General features: G+C 38.5%; 1 protein-coding gene across 5 annotated transcripts in view; it reads right to left on the bottom strand.

Moving 5' to 3' along the window:
* Positions 1–15,092, bottom strand: part of NCKAP5 (NCK associated protein 5) — a 1,059,956-nt gene extending 1,044,864 nt beyond the window's left edge. For all 5 annotated transcript variants that reach the window (XM_059927623.1, XM_059927626.1, XM_059927624.1 and 2 more), the window contains exon 1: positions 14,661–15,092. The gene's annotated coding sequence lies outside the window, so the exon portion shown is untranslated. The remainder of the gene's footprint in view (positions 1–14,660) is intronic.
* Positions 15,093–17,300: the final 2,208 nt, after the last annotated feature.

Genomic DNA, 17,300 nt, shown 5'->3' with positions numbered 1-17,300 from the left:
TTCAGGTCAAGCCTGTAGTCAAATGTTTAATCCGGTCTGCAGAATTTAACATGGCAATTTGTACCATTGCTCATACATCTTCTGAACTTTCCTTGGCCCCTCTTGGTTGGATTTTTCCTAGACGAAGAAAACCTGAGTGATTTGTATCATCAAGCCGCCACCCATACATTTACTATCTTGCAAAAATTTGTAGTCTAGACAATAATTAAAGTCAGAAGTGTAACTTAATTAAAGCACATCTTTCCCAAGCCCTGAGGGTCATTCCTTGGCACTTACATATAGCGAGTGGTGTTTACATAGACTGTTCTGGGGATACAATGGGGAAATCCTTTCAGGAAGAACCTCCTTTTCCAGTCTCTTAGATGGAAGCTGAGAAAGAACCAAGGTAGCGGTGGCTGGTTTAGGTGGGTGTGAAGAAGATGAAAACAGGATATTTTCCTAAATGGACATTTTCCTAAAGGACAAATGTCAAGAATCACAGTGGCGTAATTAAGACATCAAAGAAACGGAACTGAATTTGATCAGTCAGAAGTCTAGTAAACCCATAGACAGAAAATGTCCCAGACATCACAAACCAGCAACTTGAGGGGCTTTGATGGCCTTCAGATATATTTTAGTTGGCCTACAGAATGTTATTTTTAGATTAATGCTAGCATTTAAAAATGGGAAGATTTTACCTAAAAATGAGATTTCCAGCTTTTAAATAATTAAGAAAAATTAAAATACAGAGCTAGCTCCTTTTTGGTGACAATTGCTGGTGCTGTGTAACAACTACGTCCTTCAGCCATTCACAGGACATGCTCTCCGATTCACCCACTTCCTCACGCATGCCTGCCATCTCTACCACAATGAGATCCATGATTTTGTATTTCTTACTCCTGGCAGGCTTCCATTATTTATATCACCTGTATAGCCTTTGAAGGCATTGGGTCTGAGGCTCTACCCACCTCCCTCCCACCTCCAAGCCTCTTCCTTTTGCATATGCCTTACCACAATCATTCCTCTACCTGGAATTCTCCTTTCCTTTTGCTCACTGGTGCCTTGTTAGAAGACAGATCAGGATTCAATCCTAGGCATCTTAAACTTCCGGGAGAAGAATAGAATGGTATGGTATAACTGGATTTGGAGTCAGTAAACCCAGACTCAAGTCCCAGTAATAACTGGAATTAACTTGTATCATCAGAAAAATGTGGGTTCAGATCCCAGCTCCTCACTTCTCTTGAGCAATGCTTTTAACCTCTCTGAAGCTCATTTCTTAGCAGTGAACTGTAAATATTTGCCCTGCCTGCCTCACAGGACTGTTGTGAAAGACGTTCTAAGAAGGTAACAACACTAAAGAAAGTTCATAGGAGTAAATCAATTTAAGATAATTTGGCAGGGCATGGGGGATTAATTATTAAAGTACTTTGGATGGGTTGGCGAAAAATACATCTTACCCAATTTTCCAAACTCTCTATCTGAAATAGTAAATAGTATAATAATGTGCTTCCTAATTTGTTTTTACCATTTACCCAACTCTGTGGATTGTCTACTAAAGATGCAGAAGTGTTTCGTGTGTATATGACTCTTCTCCCTAATTCTCCAGAAGACCCAAAAACTAAAAATCTGTCTGCCCCAGTGTCTACAGTGTTCACTATTATAGAAGCTTCCGAATACAAGAATTTTTTAACTGGCTTATGATATACATCTGTTATGTACAACATTTACTTTTTTATGTGAGTGTAGGTATAACTATGGTATTCTGATGTGTGGCACCTAAAAAAAAGAGGGACTACAGAGAACTTGGTCACAATACAAATAACTCTTTTAAATTGTTTTTAAACATTTTTTCTGAATATGAAATTAATAGATATTACAAATAATTTGGTTACGGCTTTAATTCTTGTAAATATTTATTATAGATAACACTGTTAACATTTGATGCATTTCCTTCCAGTCTTTTCTCTCTGTAATTATTTTTTATTTAGCATCATTTAATTGACTATTTTTCAAAATTCCTGTTTTAAATTTCTATACAATATTTCATCTTATGGTTGTAACATTTTACTTCTTTGATTACAATGGTGAAGCTGCATTTTACTGATTATGGTATTAATATATGTGAATTAAAACCAAATACAGCAATACAAAAATGTACAATAAAGTAAAAATTATCTTCTCATTTTAGTGGAAGTGCTTTCAAACTTTTGTTTGTATGCAGACACATACATGTGGATAAAGACATATTTTTTAAAAATGAGTTTATAATACACACTTATTTTTAGCCTACATTTTCCACTTACTATCTCATAGGCATCATTCCTATCTACCAGATCTATATCAGTATTTAATGGCTGCATGGTGTTGCATTGTGTGGTTGTACTACAATTTATTTAACAATCACCTACCAATGGACTTTGGATTATTCAGTTTTCACTAGCCTAAGTGTTAGTGTAATAAATATCATGTACATAATCTTTGTAGACTTAGTGATTATTTAAGATAACATTTTTAGCAATGCATTGCTGAGTCAAAATTATGCTCTCTCCCACCCAAATTGCTCCTCTCCCCAAATTTGTCCTAATTACATTCCCACCGAGATAAATGAGAATGCCTGATTTCTACCTCTTCATCAATGAGGATGGTTTAATTGTTGCTAATAATAGTTAATGTAATAATATCTCATTATTTTCATTTGTATCCTGTTAATTTCTAATGAGATTGAACATCTGTTCAAATGCTTCTTGGTGATTTATACTTCTCCTTGGAAAACTGCATTTCATTTCCTTTAACCATTTTCTATTGGGATAGTAATCTTTTTCTTATTGATTTATAAGAGCTCTCACTAGTCCATAATTTATTTGACAATTCTATTGATGCGTAGTTGTTTTCTTCATTTTAGCATTAATATAGTAATGAATAATTTTGTAAGTAGATATTTGTATGTATCACACATTATCTCCTTTGAACAGATTAAATTAAAACAGAATAGATTAAGGTAAAATAGAATTGATTAAAAGACTCTAACACATATTGCTAAAATGCTTTCCATAAAAGCCACACCAATTTACACTTCCACTATCAGATTATGAGATAGCCTACCTCATAGCAACCCATCTTATATCCAATCGGAGTAATAAAACAGGATGCAGAGAGATAAAGACATAAAAGAGCATGGCATACAAGTCACAGAGCGAGGAGACAGTCAATCCTGCTATGGTATTTCTGGAAGCCAGGACAGAAGAGGAGGATCTGAAAATTTTGGTAGAACAGAAATGGAGAGGCATGCAATCTTTATCTCCTTTAAAGTTTTCCCCAAAACTAGCTCCTTCATGATGCATTGAAAATGAATGACTGCTGCTAATTTAAGATTAAAAACCTGATCAATACATTTAACTTCTTACCTTCTCATATTCCACCAACTAAGTCCACTTATTGATACTGATTGTGCAAATATCTGCTTCTCTTAGAAATGCTAAATTCCAGTGAAACCAAGGAAACAAGAGTACCGCCCAAATGCTGGGCCATTTCCTGGTGATGATCTGAAAACAGTAACTCCTGAGACTAGGCCTGGATGACAAGAAGTAGTCATAGCCCTGGGTTTTGACAATCAAAGTAGTACAAATAGTACAAAGTAGTACAAATAGTACAAAGTAGTACAAAGTAGTACAAAGTAGTACAGAAGGGCGTTTCGGACAACAGCTTAAGCCACTGAAAACATGCAAATTTTACTCATTCAGTAAATAAACAAACCAAAAATCCGTGCAACACCAAACTCAAATCAATGCTATTTCAATAAACAAAAACTAAGCGGGTCCTTGGTTCTAAGGGCTTTTCCCGATGAACTGCAATCACACAGCCTGTCATAAGTTACAGCATGAGGAGGAATGGCAGTGGCATCAAGAATACAGACAGCACAGTACTGTCCGGTGCAGAGAGAGGATAAGGAATGTCTCATTAACGGTTCTGAAGTAACTTCAAGGTTTAAAAATCCTGTAATAACATTAAAGACCAACATCATCATCCAGTTAAGGCAATTAACAGCCTGTTTGTCTTCTTTCAAGCACAGGTGATCACACAAAAACTATCCTAACAAACCGCAGCCAGTTATACATGTATTTTTAGTTATATATTTTTTATATCAAAGCTCTGTTATATGTAAATTAAAAGTTCAGTTATATGTTTTTCCATATATGATTCAACTGATTTTGGTTGTTCTTCCCAACTGCTACTAGTTACGGATCAAATCATAATCACCATTTTCTAATCCACAGCACCAAGCTTGCCACGTGATTGAGATTCTGCTATACAACATGAAAGTTCCTGCCAATGGTGTTATATTTGTCATTTGTTTTTAGTAAACATTTCAGACTCTGATTATTAATGGTACTGCTCTGCTGTGTCTCTTTCCATTTGATTCTTACTCTTATGAAATCTTACTCCTTCCTGAGATTTTTGACAACTTTGATGACTTCTAAATCATTTTATTAACTCAAGCCTCATTTGTAAGCTTACAGACACGTGCTTCTAAATGCTAATTGGCCGTTTCCACCTGAAGTCCCACAGAGAGCCCAGCCTCACGTACCCAAAGCCCAGCTTGCAAGACTCCTCCACTCCCATCAAAACCTGTTTCGTCTTTTTCCTCTTTAACATCACCAGCCCGAGTCACTGAAGCTCTAAAGGTCAGCTGGCCTCTCTTTCTCTTTTCTCTCCTCCCTCCTTTCCCTTCCACATCCATTTCTGCCAATCCAGCTTTTAGAATCTCCGTTGTATCTGTCACACACTCTCCATAGCTATGACACTGGACTGAGTCCTTCCCGGTTCCTGGTACGACCGCCGCTTTAGTTCAGCAACTGCAATCCCCAGACTCTCTTCTACTCACACGCGGACAGGACTGCCAACAGGCTGTTTCCGAAATGATAACATATAATCACATTACTGTTCTTCTTAAAGCTCTTACTGATTTCCCATAGCCAACAGTACAAAGTTGTTTTTGGACAAAGGTATATTTGTCAAAGTGGGAGAATAGAACATATTTAAGTTAGTGTTTGCTTGACTCATAATTTTAAAATAGTTAACTTCTGACATGTGGACCTCTATTTGCACTCTTCCCTCATGCTCAAAAATTGGTAAGGTGGATCCTACTCTGAGGTGTCCAATTACTCTGGTTTCTCCCCTTAGTATTTTTAAAAAATAACATATTTATTGAGATATAGTACTATACAATAAAATTATCTTTTTTTAAAGAGCACAATTGCATTTTTAGTATATTCATAAAGATGTGCAACCATCACCAATATCTAATTCCAGAACATTTTATTATCCCCAAAAGAAACACCATGCCAATTACCACTCTCCAATCTCCCTTTTTCCTAGCCCCTAACAACCACTAATCTACTTTCTGTCTCTATAGATTTGTCGATTTTGAACATTTCATATAAAAGGAATCATACAGCACATGGCCTTTTGTGTCTGTCTTCTTTCATTTAGCATAATGTTTTCAAGGTTCATCGATATTGTAGCATGCATCAGTATTTAATTCCTTTATATGGCTTGATAATATTCCATTGTATATATATACCACATTTTGTTTATCAGTTAACAGACATTTGGGTTCTTTCCACTTTTTGGTAATTATGCATAATGCTGCTAAGAACATTTGTGTACAAGTTTTTGTGTGGACATACGTTCAAGGTTCTCAGGTATACAGTATAACTAGGAGAGGAATTGCTGACTCATATGGGAACTGTATGTTTAGCATTTTGAGGAATTGCCAAATCTTTTCTAAAATGACTGTACCACTTTTCATTCCTACCAGCAATATATGAGAGTTCTTATTTCTCTACATCTTTGTCAGCATTTGTTATTGTTCATCTTTCTCATTATAGCCATCCTAATAGGGGCAAAATGGTATTTCACTTTCTTGTGATTTGCATTTTCCCAGTGACTAATGATGTTGAGCATATTTTCATGTGCTTTTCATGGCCATTTGTATATCTTGTTAGAAGAAATGACTTCGAATTTTTTCCCCCATTTTTTAAACAAATTATTTGTCTTCTTATGGTTGACAGTAAGAGTTCTTTACATATTCTAGTTGAATAATATGTTATTGTGTGGAATACAATTTCCTTATCAGATATACGATTTGCAAATTTTTTCTTTCATTGTGTGGGCTTTCTTTTCACTTTCTCTCAATGGTGTCCTTTGAAATACAAAAATTTAATTTGGATGAACTCTTTATTTTTTCTCTTGTCACTTTTGCTTTTGGTGTCATATCTGAGGAACATTTACCTAATCCAAAATCATGAAGATTTACTCCTGTGTTTTCTCCTAAGAGTTTTATAGTTTTAGCTCTTACATTTAGGTCTATGATCCATTTTGAATTAATATTTGCATTAGTTGTGAGGTAGAGTTCCAACTTTATTCTTTTACATGTGTATATCCACCTTTCACAGCACCATTTGTTGAAAAGACTATTATTTCTCCGCATTGAATTGTCTTGGCACCCTTGTCAAAAATCAATTGACCAAAAATGTAAGGGTTTATTTCTGAACTTTCAATTTAATTCCATTAATCTATATGTCTAGTCTTATACTAGTAACACACTTTTTTCTAGTACTGTTGCTTTGCAATAACTTTTGAAATCAAGAACTGTGAGTTACAACTTTGTTCTTTTTTAAGATTGTTTTGGCTTTCTTGTTCACTTTCATTTCCATATAAACCTTACTATCAGCTTGTCAACTTCTGAAAGAAAAAATAAAGGCATCTTGGATTTGGGTAACAATTGTTTTGAATTTCTAGATCAATATGGGGAGTATTGCCATCTAAAAAAATATTAAGTCTTTCAAGACATGAACATGGGATATCTTTTCATTTATTTTGGTCTTCTTTAATTTCATTCTGCAGTACTTAGTAGTTTTCAGTGTACAAGTCTTGCACTTCTTTTGTTAAATTTCTTTCTGAATATTTTCTTTTTGATGCTATCATAAGTTGAATCGCTTTTCTTAATTTCATTTTCAAATTGTTTATTGCTATTGTACAGACATACAATTGAATTTTGTATATTGATCTTATATCCTGTAACATTGCTGAATTCATTTATTAATTCTATTTTATAATGGAGTCTTTAGGATTTTCTATATACAAAATCATGTCACCAGCAAATATAGTTTTACTTCTTCATTTCAATCTGGGTGCCTTTGATTTCTTTTTCTTGTCTAATTGCTCTGACTAGAACTATAGTATGATATGAACAGAAATAATGAGAGGAGACCTCTTATCTTTTTCTTGATTTTAGGGGAAAAGGTCTTTCACTGTTAAGTATAATGTCAGCTTTAAGTTTTTGTAGATGCCCTTTATCAAGTAGAGGCAGTTCTATTCCTAGTTTGTTGAGAGTTTTTTATCATTAAAATGTATTGGATATTGTCAAGTGCTTTTTATACATCTATTTTATACAACTATCACATAGTTTTTGTCCTTTATTCTATTAGTATGTTGTTGTGTTACATTGATTATTTTTTCATATGCATAACCAGTCTTGCATACCTGGAATAAATCTCACTTAGACATGGTGTATAATCCTTTTTATATGTTATTGAATTTGATTTGTTAGTATTTTGTTGAGAATTATAATGTTCATATTCATAAGACATATTGAGCTGTAGTTTTTGTTTCTTGTTTTTTTAGTAACAGGATAATAATACTCTCCTCATAGACTGAGTTGGAAAGTGTTTCTTTCTCTTTTATTTTTTGAAAGAGCTTGTGAAAAATTAGTGGTAATTGTTCTTTTTAACGTTTGCTAGAATTCACCATGTAGCTATCTGGCCTGGGCTCTTCTTTGTGGTAAGTGTGTTGGTTACTAATTCAATCTTTTTACCTATTAAAGTCTACTCAGATTTTCTGTTTGTTTTTTTGAGTCAGTTCCAGTATTTTGTGTCTAAGAATTTGTCTATTTCATCTAGATTATCTAAAATAACAGTCTACTTGAATTAATATCTAGTTTGTCTCAATAGTACACAAAAAATTTTGCCCCTATAGAGCTACTCTCCTTCGTCCTTTTATTGTAATACACATTACATCTTTATATATTTTAAGCTCATCAACGTAGCTTTATGCTTATAGCTTGCAAGTGTCTTTTAAATCAGGTGGGAGGAAAAACAGGAGTTATAAAAAAAAATATGTGTAAACTGTCTTTTATGTTTTACCAGTACGCTTTATCTTTTTGAGTGTGGATTCAAGTTATTGTCTAGTTCTCTTTTATTACAGGCTGAAGGACTCCCTTTAGTAATTTATGGAAGGAAAGTCCTGTTAGTGATAAATTCTCTCAGTTTTTAATCTGGTAATGTCTTCATTTCTCCTTATTTTTGAAGAATAATTTTTCTGGATATAGAATTCTCAGTTGACAGTCTTTTTCTTTCAGTACTTTGAATATATCATCCCACTGCTTTCTGGCCTCCATAGTTTCTTATGAGAAATTGGCTATTAATATAAGTGAGACTCCCTTATACATAACAAGGCATTTTCTCTTGCTGCTTTCAAGATTCTCTCTGTTTTTTGACAATTTGACTATAATATGTCTCAGAGTGAACCTCTGAGTTTATCCTACTTGGAATTCACTGAGATTCTTGGATATGTAAATTCCCATATTTCATCAAATAGGGAAAGTTTTCAGTCATTATTTCTTCAGATATTCTTTCTGTCCCTTTCTGTCTCTCCTTTCTTTCTCAGACACCCATTATGTGTATGTTGGTACATTTGATGGTGTCCCACAGGTCTCTGAGGTTCTGCTAATTTTTCTTCCTGTTTTCAGATTGAATAATCTCATTTGACCTATCTTCAAATTTTCTGATTCTTTCTTCTATCTACTTAAACCTGCTGTTGAACCCAGTAGTGAAACTTTTTAGTTATTGTACTTGTCAGCTCCAAAATTTCTATTTGGTGTCTTTTTATAATTTTTGTCTCTTTATTGATATTCTCTGTTTGGTGAGATATTGTTCTCATATTTTTTTTTGTTCCTTTAGAAATGATTTCCTTTAGTTCTTTGAACATATGTATGGTCACTGATTTAAAGTCTTTGTCTAGTAAGTCCCATATCTGGGCTTCCTCAAAGATAATTTCTATTGACTGCCTTTTCCCCCCTGTGAATAGAACATACTTTCCAGACTCTTTGCACGTCTTATAGTTTTTTTTGAAAAGTGGACATTTAAAAGAATATAACTCAGCAACTCTGGAAATCATCTCTCTCCCCCAACCATGGCTTGTTGTTGTTGCTGTAATTGTTCTTGCTATATGTTAGTGACTTCTCTAAGCTTATTCTGTAGAGTCTGTATTCTTTGTCATGTGTGGTTAGCTTAGTGGCCAGCTAATGGCTGGGCAGACTTTTTTTTTTACAATGCTCTCAACCAATAAGTTCCAGCCTTTGCTGAGGGGATTTCTGTGTATAGTGGGACACACCTTCAATTTGCCTGCTGTTTACAATTCTTCCTTAACTTTCACTCCCTGCTTGTGCAGAGTCTCAAGGTCAGCCATAGGTGAGAGATGGAAGATTTCTCAAGTCTTTCCTGAGAATGTGCACACCTCTGCACATGTGCATGACTTTTATATTTCCAGGAATATGTGAGAATTTCAAAGACCCAATGGATACCTCATTCCCCAGCTTTTTATTTAGAAATTTTTGATTATCATCCTGTTTGCCCCAACTCTTATTGCTGCCTCAGGCAGCTGCAGTGTTAAACAGTTGCCCTGACTGTTTTTGACGAGTGTCCCAGGAGAAAAGTTCTATGCACTGAGTGAGTGCTGAATCAGGTCAAATAAAGACAAGAGCTGCAAGTGGGAGTTCCCAAGCAGCTACCAGACAGGTCAAATCATGACAATTCTCTGGGAATAAGGCTCTCTGTAGAGCTCCAAACAGGTCTTTTCCTCTCCAGTGGCCACTAGGGTACTGTTATCACAACTATTGTGATGGCAAAACGGTTAGTTTTTAAGGTTTCCTCAGAGCTGCAAAAGGGTGAATAGGAACAGAGCAAGCTAAATGATACAAAGCACACTGTTCTTACTGAGATTCAGGGTTTTTTTGTTTTGGTTAGTTTTTTTTCCTGAATAAATGATCCTCAGATCGTCGTAAGCCTACGTTTAATTTCCTAACTTTGAAAAATGTTGATTTTGATGATTTTTGTCACTGTTCTCCCTGCTTTTATGGAAGAGTAGCTGTTCAGAGGTCTTTACTCCACCATTCCAGAAGGATTCCTCTTTCCCCTTAGCATTTTTATAGGCACCAGGGTCAGGCCTTCAAGTGGTTTATCTCATCATAGACATTGTTGTCAAGTAATCTTTGTTAGATATCCCACCCCTTGGCAGAGTGACTTCCTTCAGCAGTGTCTCTGAGTCCTTTAATATTTTGAATGTAAAAATAATTTTCAACTTATTGTCTGTTATCAAATGACAAGCACAATTATTACCAAACATCACGTGTTTAATAAAGATGATGTGAAGTAGAACTTCAATCAAACAGAAGACAAAGACTTGAAATTTTTTTTATCAGACATATACCATGAGGCTGGAAGCTTGTCCAGTTAGAAATATTCTACCCTCTAGGATTTTTGTCTTAAGAGCGATTTTTGATACCTTAATCACTGTATATGTAGTTCTCTCCTACCCCTTTTATATCGACATCTATAGACCCACAGATTCATTGCTGATATTCAGCAATGTTCAGCAATGATAACCAGGGACCCGTACTGATATCTCAGTCCTGATGACTGGATTTACCTTGCTGAGGCACAAAGTAGATAATGCAATAGGTTAACCAGCCACTAGGATGGAAACAAAACAGGGGAGTCTGAGGTGAAGAGACCACAAGCAGAAAGATAAATTATATGCAGGGTTATAACTAGAGGTAAAGGGTACAAACTTAAGTTTCAGAAGTCATGGGATAAAATCTGACTCTACCTCTCTGTGACTTGGGAAGTCACTTTTCCATTCAAAGCCTCTGTGTCCTCTCTGTAAATGGAAATAATGCCTACTTCATTGGGAATTTTTTGCAGATTAAATGAGCTAATGCATATATAGGACTTAGTGTAGCGTATGGCTCATAATAAGTCCTCAGTAAATGACATATTAGCTGGTAACAAGAATAATCCCAGCCCTGAGCGGACTAACTGCAGCTATTATACATGAACATGTTCCAACTTTGAAAAACAAGATATGTTTCAAAAGTGAGACTATCTCTTATGGGTAGCCTTCCATCTCCCACCAGAGACATTTCCCAGCCTGACTCATCTTCATGCATCTCCCTCAGGTGTGCCACCTGCTACCCTCCTATATAAATCACAGACTTCTAGGGGACACGTCATTCATTCATTCATGCATGCATTCTTATGATCAACATTTACTGGGCATGTTACACATATCAGGCATTAATTTAGCATGGGTGCAGGGTGATGGATGAGCAGACAGGGTCCCAACCCTCATGGAGGTTACATTCCAACAGGGGACAGAGGCAGATTCTGGTGACTCCATTCCAGCATTAAAGACTAAAAATCCTAAGGTGGCATTTCCCTGATCCTCTCATAGCTCAAGTTCTACAGTGATTCAGATTTCACCTAGAAGACTGTCCTCCACTCAGTGGGATTTGAAAATCAGCATGAAGATCATGAGGTAGATGCTATATTCCTGCTGTTCCTGCCAGAGGTTTGGGGTATTCTGCAATCTCTTTAGCAAAGATCCCAGTATCCTATCCCTAGCTTCATGTGTTCCAAGAAACAGAAATGCTCATTTTGGTGGAGGAGACGACTGCAGAGGTAGTGTGGTCCTGGAGTTAACAATGGTGGCGTCAACTTCCTGAATCCTAGCTTTGTATAGTGACAGAGATGGAGTGGTCAATTCTGTTGTGCTGTTCTGAGCGTTGTCTCAGAAACTCTGTCTGCTCCCCGACTCGTACAAGATTTCATATGCCACCCAAAACCAATACGAAATCCCTTTCTGCACAAGCAGAAATGGATTGTTACTGAATCCAGACCAATACAGGAAAAGAAATAAGAGGAAGATAAGTAAATAAACAACACAAGCATTGATTGTCATAAGTGCTATAAAGGAAGAGTGATGTAAGATGAGGGACAATTTTTCAGATGGAGTGGTCAAAAGCTCTCCTTGACGAAGTGAACCAAAGCAGAGCCCTCGTGGAAAGAAGGAGCTAAGAGAAGATGTAGAAAGTTCCAGGTCCAGCAAACAGCAGTAGCACTGGCCCAAATGTGGAAAAGAATTTAACGCATCCAATCCTCAGAAAGAACAGCAGCATGATTGGAGATTTGGGACAAATGGCACAAGGCGAGACTAGAAAATTTAGCAGGGATGACAGCTTCTCAAAGTGTGGCCTGGCACCGGTCTGCAAACTGTTGAGGGTCCATGATAAGTACCAAATTTAAGTGTAAATGTTTAGAAATGTTGTGGCAATCTGGTATTACCACAACATTCAAGCAATTTTTTTTATCACATTAAATAAACTTATCAGTCCAAAACAGACTGGAAAAAAAAAAAAAAAAACCGATCTGTGAGATAGTTTCAGAAGCATTGTTTCCCATGTGTAGCCTTTCACACTGTTTCTGTAAAGGGCCAGATACTATTTCAGGCTTTGCAGAGCCATAGGGTCTCTGTTGCAACTACTCAACTCTGCTGTGATAGCACAAAAGCAGCTGTGGACCATCTGTCAGCAAAGAGGTATGGCAGCATTCCAATAAAACTTTATTTATAAAAAATGGTGGCCATCAGATTTAGCCTGTGATGCCTAATTTGTCAACCCTGTTCTAGGCCACAGGAAGGAGACTGGGCTTGACTCTAAAGGCAACAAAACCCACTTAACTGAGGGCTTCCTTCATTCTTGCCCCGTTCTCATCACTGCCTATGTGTGTGTAAAGTCTTTACCTCATTGACTCTAAAGCAGAAAGAACCTTGAAGCTCCTCTCTAATTCAGTGCTCTCCTCGCAGCAACCTGACAGATGAAGTGTCTGCTTACGGGACTTGTGTTTACAGGCAGGGTCCATTTGACTCTTACCTGCATCCCCGAGGAATGATGATGACACCACTGACCTTGCATTAGCCTGGCGAGCAACCGACAGCCCCAAGAGGCCACAGTCTTCCATGCTCCAGGACCTGGTCCATCACAAGTAGGTTTCCATTGTCATCTGAGTCCTGAGGTCACCTCCAGGGCCCAATTTTCTGAGGTATACCACGCCATTTTTCTTCTGTAAAAAGTTACATATCTGTCCACAGGGACTCCTGTGGGCCCTGTCCATGGCCAGCTCGCTTGCTGTGTCTGAAATGGTTGTATTGGACAAGCAGCCAGCACATGTGTAGCCTCGTTTGCCTCTGGGCTCAGACACTGCCACGGGCAGGAAGGCCTTCTGTGTTCACATGTCTCCATTCATAGAGCGCCCACTTCATAAACCCACCTCAACACCCATACAGTAGAACGCCTTATCCTCTCTGCACACAGAACACAGACGACCGTGTGTGTGAGGACACAGAACCCCACAGCAGGTCTCTCACACGGAGGGCATAGCTCAGGCAGCTCTTTCTGAAATCTCTTTTATTTAAGATTTCTTTCGTTGACTCATGACAAACTTAACAGGTAAAACTTTGCTCTTGCAAGTTTCCTTAAAATATCCCTCTGGACCTACCACCATTCACCTTGGCAGTAGGTAGCCCAAAGAGTTTTGGAAAGTCTCAGCTTGGCAAAGCCTCAGAGCTACTGGCACATTAAAAATTAATAAAGAGTATTGAACTGAGTTCAGGACACTGCAAGGCGATCCTTCACCGTGAAATGTACAAGATTCTTTGTTGGCAATGAACAAATCTGAAGCCAAAAAGGGCTGACCGTGACAAGCTAAGATCAGAAACAGTCAGGAACTTTGTGTGTCTTTCATTGACACACAAACGATGGGTAGGAATCAATACCCCTGCTCAGCCATGCTCTTCCTGAACATTCAGGAATTTAAGATGGGCCTCGGAGTCCAACCCACAGAACTGGGTATTTACCGAGCTTGCAGGACCACAGAGATAGGGCAACTGCAGCTGCCTCCTTCCAGTATAAGACAAGAGTGATTCACAACAAATTCCCAAGTTAGCAGCTTCTCCAAGGAGAGTCAAGATAAAGCAAGGCACTTCCAAACATTTGGGATTTGCTTGAGTGAAACAGAATGCTTGTGTCTAATTGAATATTAACCCAGGAGGAAGAAAACCCTTTTTGCATGCGTAGGTGAGGGGCTGGCGGCAGAATGGACCTGACAGCATTGATGATAAAACTAAAAACGAAACAAGCGTTACAGCACACCTGTTGGTTCAAAGGAGGAATCTATCGTATTTGTAATCAACCTCAGGACACTTGGACGCAGGCAGCAAACACAGAAGACAGAGCAGCAGAGGCAAACCTTGAAAAATGTATCCTTCTGAATTCTGGAAAAGCAGACGTCACATGCGCGCTGGGTGATGCCCTGTGTCTATTTACACATTGCAATGCCCTCGAGCCCTCCAGAAGAATCACAGGCAAACCCTACACTCTGCAAATCAGAGGTCTGAAGCAGAGCGCTTACTTAGCATATTGGAAGCTCTCTCTCGCCTCCACACCGACAGAAACATTAGAGAAAAAAAAAAAAAAGAGAAGAGAGAAAAGAAAATTCTGTCCTTACCGAAAAGGCATAGCAGACAGGGACGGTGAACGTTTTCACTTTAGCCCACTCAGTGCTTTTCTCTTTCATTCGGTCAATGTTCTAAGGCTATTGAGGAGAGTTCTTGGGGTTTTCGGATCTTCCTTCAAGAGTTTTAATCACTGGCTTCCCCAGCCCGGGTTTAACAAACACCGCTGTGTTCTGTGTATGCAGCACCGCGTTGGGCAACCAGCCAACACAGAGTTTCAAGAGGCAAGGGGAGAAAACTGACACCCTAACAAACATGCTTCCCTCTTTTGTGTCTTTTAAGGTGGTGCTCAAAGTGTCATCTTTGATGCTGACAGGAGCTAAAGATAGCCTCTTTAAGGGACTTTCTCCACTGCCCCGCAATGCCTGGCTGGGCTGCCCGAGCTGGGTTCCCCAAAGTTTGTTTTCTGTCTCTCTGCCCTGAAGTTCTCTGCACAAACGCCCGGCGTGCCTCTCCACCAGCTGCACTTTAAATGTATTTTAATTGGCTGGAATGTCGAAAGAATCCATTTGGCAGTCGTTTACATGTGAAGCACGCCCAGGGCAGCTGAAAGAGGCCCCAGAAGCAGCCGATTACTTCATCAAAAGCTGCAGTTTGAATACCATTGACTCCTACATAACTACAGTGAACTCAATTCGATAGGCAAGAAGGAGTAATTAATAATTTGCTGAGAAAAAATTCTTCATTCATCTAAAAGCCAAAAATGCGAAGGGGAAAAAAAAAAATCCCTGCAGACACAACCATTCCTATGAAAGGCTTGATTGATAGCCCCCGGTTCTACTCTTCACAAACATTGACTTTGTATAGCATTACAGGAGGGGGCATGATGCATAATTTGGTTTGCCTGAGAAGTTAATTTAAGTAATTTTCCTTTTGAATGATCCCCTGAGATACATCGTTCTGTTACCTCTTTACGCATTAGCCATATGCTGCAGTAAATATTGCCAATACTTGTGGCATTTCCTCGTTTCTTTTATTTTTTTCTTGGTTGGTTGCAATAATTAGTTTGTGGCCTCCACTAAAGCCAGTCACAAATAAATCTGCTCTGAGTCAAAGTGGATAATCATCACCACCCAGAATCTATAAGCCAAAGTGAAGGTTAAAGCACTCTGAAAAACAAAAAAATAAAACTGTCAGTTTCAACAGATTCTAACATCAAGGGGGTAGGGGGAATATATAGATATATATGCATATATGCCTCAAAAATAACAAATAAACGGAATAATTTTCAAGTAGTTCTTTACCAATATTTTGCTCAGAAGCCTTTTCAATACCCTATGTGGATTGCGTTGACAGATTTAGAATCCCTGAGAAGTATATTTTGAAGAATCATCTCAAGTAATCCTGATTTTCATACCTCATTAAGAACCCCTGGTTTAGAGTCAGAGTATGTAGGAAGATCTTGGCACCCTGAGGGTGCCTCTTCATGGAAAATGTGAGCCAGAAAACATTGTCAAATTTGTTCTGCTGCCTTTTCCTCGCTTCAATAAAATTGTCTGGGGTCCCCAACAAGGCAGTACAAGAGAAAGAATGGTGTATGTAAGTTGCTTGGGTGCATTTGTCCAACAGCTCAGAGATGAAAACCAGCACCCTACGTGAACAGGCTTCTTTCCAGGAACAGGAGACTGGAAGACAGGATGAGTGTTGACTCCACAGACATCCAGCCTGTACAATTGCACGGAGCCCAGTGTTTAAAAGAGACCTGCGCTTGGATTAATCCTGTGCTGGCACCATCTTGAATTTCTTCACTTTTGAACCAGGAACAGTGTATTTTCATTTTGCCCTGGGCTCAGCAAATTATGTACCTGGTCCTGAGAAAGACAGCATAAATCTGACTCAACACACAGTCGAAGGTGAAAAGTGCTGGGAATATTATATTGAGGGTGTAGGTGACAACCCACTTTGGTCTTGCCCAATGTTCTATCTTAGGTTTTGAAGCAACTGCGAGGATTGAGGAGGGTGACCCAGGAAGAAGAATCTCTCCAGTAAACACAGGGCAGTGAGAGTGATCTGGGAGGTTCTAACTGGTTCGCCCTGAACTGATGGTTCACAGTTTGTTGTGTGATCACACTTCACTGTACTGGTTCAGAGAGATTTTATTTGTTTCCCATATAGTCAGCCCCTCCACTGTGTCATTCTATGGGCAGAAAACTCCATGTGTAGCCATCGTTTATTTTTTTATTTTTTTTGTCTGAGTTGGGTCTTCATTGCTGCACGTGGGCTTTCTCTAGTTGCGGCGAGCGGGGGCTACTCTTCGTTGTGGTGAGCGGGGGCTACTCTTCGTTGTGGTGTGTGGGCTTCTCATTGTGGTGGCTTCTTTTGTTGCAGAGCACAGGCGCTAGAGCATGCGGGCTTCAGTAGATGTGGTGTGTGGGCTCAGTAGTTGTGGCTCGTGGGCTCTAGAGTGCAGGCTCAGTAGTTGTGGCGCATGGGCTTAGTTGCTCCGCGGCATGTGGGATCCTCCTGGACCAGGGCTCGAACCCATGTCCCCTGCATTGGCAGGCGGATTCTTAACCGCTGAGCCACCAGGGAAGTCCTCCATCATCTATTTTTAAATTCTCCTGGAGCCTTTATTCATGGTTTGACAAAGTCAAATTCAGTGCCAAAGCCTCAAAGGCACTGCTGACCCACTG

The sequence above is a fragment of the Balaenoptera ricei genome, chromosome 7 (genome assembly GCF_028023285.1).
Source record: "Balaenoptera ricei isolate mBalRic1 chromosome 7, mBalRic1.hap2, whole genome shotgun sequence".
Lineage (NCBI taxonomy): Eukaryota > Metazoa > Chordata > Mammalia > Artiodactyla > Balaenopteridae > Balaenoptera > Balaenoptera ricei.
Note: the sequence above shows the minus strand (reverse complement) of the source record. Positions and strands in the feature narration are given on the sequence as shown.